Source organism: Aotus nancymaae, unplaced genomic scaffold (assembly GCF_030222135.1).
Source record: "Aotus nancymaae isolate 86718 unplaced genomic scaffold, 86718_ANA_hifiasm-v0.15.2.pri h1tg000022l_1, whole genome shotgun sequence".
Classification (NCBI taxonomy): domain Eukaryota; kingdom Metazoa; phylum Chordata; class Mammalia; order Primates; family Aotidae; genus Aotus; species Aotus nancymaae.
Window position 1 is genome coordinate 26,675,476 of NW_026988435.1, and position 4,131 is coordinate 26,679,606.

Below are 4,131 nucleotides of genomic sequence, written 5' to 3' on the forward strand. Positions count from 1 at the left end.
GAACTCCCAACCTCCTTTAATCATCCACCCACCTTGGCCTCCCAAAGTGCTGGGATTATAGACGTGAGACACTATGCCCGGCCAGTAATTCCTAATTTTTCTTTGTAGATAGATCAAGCACCTACATAATACAAATTCCTGTGCACAGTGAGAATTTATTTAAAATAAACGCTTAAATAAATTAAGTACATAAACGTGCTTAAGATAAGCTGACATTATATATTCAGTCAGATAGGCAACAAACCATAGTGCCAGATGGAAAAAGTGTATTTGCAAATAAATTTTAAAAACTAAGTTACTTTTTATAATTAGAAACAGAAAATATACTGATTTGCTAAAATAAATAAGATGTCATGTATCAACACTTCACTGTAAATAATGCATAATGAGAAAATTTATAAACAGTAAAAGTCTTATTAAGGATAGCTTACTACAACAAATGCTGGCTAAATGTGCTTATTTGAAGCACTGTGAGCAGTATATATTTTGCAGTATTCTTTTGTTATCTTCAGCCAGATAACACATGTGTACCAAATTCAGCATACATTTTCAGTTGCTGCTAGTGTCATAAGTTTTAAGAAATGTATACAGTGTAAAAAACTCAAAAATATTCACGAATAAAAATGTTTTAGAAGAACATAGATATTTTCAGGCAATTATGTAGTATCTCACTGTGTAAATTTTAAGACAAGATTTCTTTCCTGTAAAACAGATCACTGTTCCATGAGAGAATGTTTTTACTTGTCTTAGTGCATTTCTTTTGTCTCTTCCTGAGTTGCATTATTTTGCTCTATTCTTTATTTTTGTGTGCAAACGACATGCCAGTTAAAATGAGAACTATCTCACATGTAGAAAAAAAAAAGTCTGGATTTTAAAAACCAAGAGCTAATGAAATCCTTATTAAATTCCACCATCTTATTCAAGTAAAAAACGACTTAAGCACTAGTGATAAAGACAAAACACATTTCATGAAGAATGTAAAGATAACTGTCTGCTGAGTGTTTTAGTTCACATGTTTTAAAATGCTGCTGCAGTTTTTATGAGGAAAAGGAGGAGAATATTTCATAGCAAAAGGTGGTAATGTGGCCTGTGCTGACCCAAGGGGACCATGAAACTGTAGGATGCCTGTGGACTCTAGGTTCTTGTTAAAGAGCAATTTCTCACCGTTGTTCAGAAATCCTTCATTTCTTCTCTCCCCAAGCTTCCCACCCTCTACTAGCTAAGTTTCTATTATTTCAGTGTCTTTCTTCCTGTTACATAACTTGTCTAAGTAACTAGTGCAAATGTTTTTCTTCTCAACTCATTCATGTTATCTTATCTCACAACAAAACTGATTTGTGATAAAACAGTTCTCCTCACTACTCACAAACTGGCTGTCTCAAGAAGACAGGTACAAGACTTCCCATTCAGCCAGATTTGCCGTTTCGTTTTTTGATTTTTCTCAGCTTACTGTCTTTGATATCAAACTTTTCGATTCTAGTTGGGACACTGACCTATTTGAGTCATTTAATTTCTCAACAACACCAGTAGGCTCGTGTTGTGAACTAAGTAGAGTAGTTCCTGCAATAAGGGAATTAAAATTAAACCCCTGATTCATTTCCCTATGTTTTTCAACCAGTTATTGCGAGGCTTCCTCTAGCACTATCTGGGCTTTAGTCAATCCGTTCCTTTTACATTTTCACTTGCCGTTTTTATCAGATTATTCTCTGCTTTATTCTTTCCAATTGGAAAGATGTATAGTAACTTTGGGTTCATAGTAATGATTAACTGCACTTGCTTTTCAAACTAAGTTATCTAAATATGATGATGACCTGGCTTTGTAGCTACAAATGTGGCTACCCCCCAAATCACTATGTGTTTTCACGATAATCTGGGTACTTCCAAAAAGGCTCAGTAGAGTTATTAGATCCTCCAGATATTTTATACTTTTCTCAATGTCCATCCAAATATTTGCGGGGATCAACGTGTACTTCTTCTTCATCAGCAACGTCAGACGGAGCTCTTGGGTCAAGTGGAACTTCATCAATATCAAAGTTGTTATGTTCAGGCCAATCGTGTTCTGAAAACTAACAATCATACCTTTCCCAGTTATAAATGTGACTGTGAGTTTCATCCATAAGCAAAATATCATAAAGTTTATCTACAATATGAAAAAGATTACTTGAAATTGGCTTATCCATTGGAAAATAATATATGCTCATGTAATGATGGGAGAGTGCTTCTTCTGCTGTTAATCCATCTGTGGGGATAAATGTCAAAATTTGTTCCAGGAAATCCAGTGCTTTTCAACTAATTCCCTGAAGCAGCTGAGTTAAAGGTTTGTGTGTTTCAGTCATGCCATTTCTAATATAAACTGGAATTACACCGAGAAGTTCCTGACGATCTTCCTTATGCATAACAGAAATAGATTCTAAAATCAGCTGCATCTGTTCAAGTTAATGTGCACCTGCAAAAAGGGTGTTACCAGTCAGCATTTCAGCAAAGATGTGCCCTGCAGCCCACAATGGCTTTATTATAACTGTTAGGAGAAAGTAAAAGATGTGGCGATCTGTACCATTTAGTTACCAATCCCTCAGAAAGATGACCCTTATGAGAATAATGAGGATCTATGACCTGTGCAAGACCAAAGTCCCCTGTCTTCAGCACCATGACTTAAGTGTTAATGAAAACATGAGCTAGTTGGAGATATCTGTGCAACACATTTGCAGAGTGATATACCTAAGCCACCATAGCAGCTGATACATGAAAAGCCCGGCAAGCTCTTCCAGTAAAGGGCCCTGCTTCAGCACATTAGCCAAGTCTGTCTCCATGTCATCCTGAAAAATGTAAATATTGTTAAGTTTGGTAAGAGAGCTCACATCGTTTGTTAATTGACTTCCACTGGTACCAGGAATTTCAAACACTTTCACAGTGTTATGATGTCAAATCTTCTAATAATTTTGATTTCATGTACAGCACGTTTGACACTCTGGGGATCAGTAAGGACAATTTTCTTGATGGATACTCTTTTGTCACAGCCATTGCTACAGCAGAAATAAACAAGCTATTGCCTCCACAACCCGATAGTTTTAAGTCCATCTAGCCAGAGCCCAGATCAAAACCATGAATGTTCATGAGACTTTCAATTTTTTCTTCCGGTTTGAAACCTTGCTATTGAGTTTTCCTTTTGAATTGTGGAACTTGTGTAAACAAGGAAGAAAACTGACATCAAAAGGAAAGATATTTTAAACAGAAAGGGGAAAAATAATTCTGCTTCCACAGCAAGATGGTTTCTTGATGTTCATTGCATATTCCAAACAGGCTTGTTCAGTTCCTCTTAGATATAAAGCTCAAAAAACTCTACTCATATTGAGAATTTTAAAGATTGTGGTACTCATAGTTCAAGAAAGGGGCAGCAACTCTGCAGATATTTAAAGAAAACTCTCAAGAAGCTCAAATAGAATGAAATGATATATTATGCACTCAGAGTTACTGTGCTAAACGACTTAACATTTAACAAAAATATGAATAAATATGCACACAACACAACAGGCTTCTATGAACATTCTCCTCACAGTGCAAACACATTCAATGTTGGACTGGCCCTGAGCAGCATTGTTCTAAGGTGCTGGTGAGCACCATTTCCATTTTGCTTCTTTTCTTCCTTTGTTGCTATATATTTCATCAGAGAGCCCTGGCGGCTGTTGGTTAACAGATGTCTTTTGTTAGTTATCAGGTGGCCCCGGCTCACCACAATCACCACCAATGCTACTGTCCATTTTACTCTGACACGATGGAATTTCTACTCATTGAGAGAGTGTGGCCCACAGACAGCCCCCAGTGTGGGCCACAGACAGCCCCCAGTGTGGCCCCCAGAGCCCCCAGTGTGGGCCACAGACAGCCCCCAGTGTGGCCCACAGACAGCCCCCAGTGTGGCCCACAGACAGTCCCCAGTGTGGCCCACAGACAGCCCCCAGTGTGAACTTACATCTCCAGCTCTACTGGCAGCAGCAGCTGCTTTGCCACAGTTGCTGTCATGCCAAACTCTATTTCTTTAAACGCTTGACTTTTTTCCTTCCGTTAACTACATTTATTTGAAAAGGAAGTGAAAACAGTGAAGTATTAAAATACAGTGAGGAATGTAATTCTCAA

The 4,131-nt window shown here is 37.7% G+C and overlaps 1 pseudogene; it reads right to left on the minus strand.

Moving 5' to 3' along the window:
• Positions 1 to 1,003: 1,003 nt before the first annotated feature.
• LOC105730243 (mitogen-activated protein kinase 6-like) lies at positions 1,004 to 3,758 on the minus strand (annotated as a pseudogene).
• Between the last annotated feature and the right edge of the window lie 373 nt (positions 3,759 to 4,131).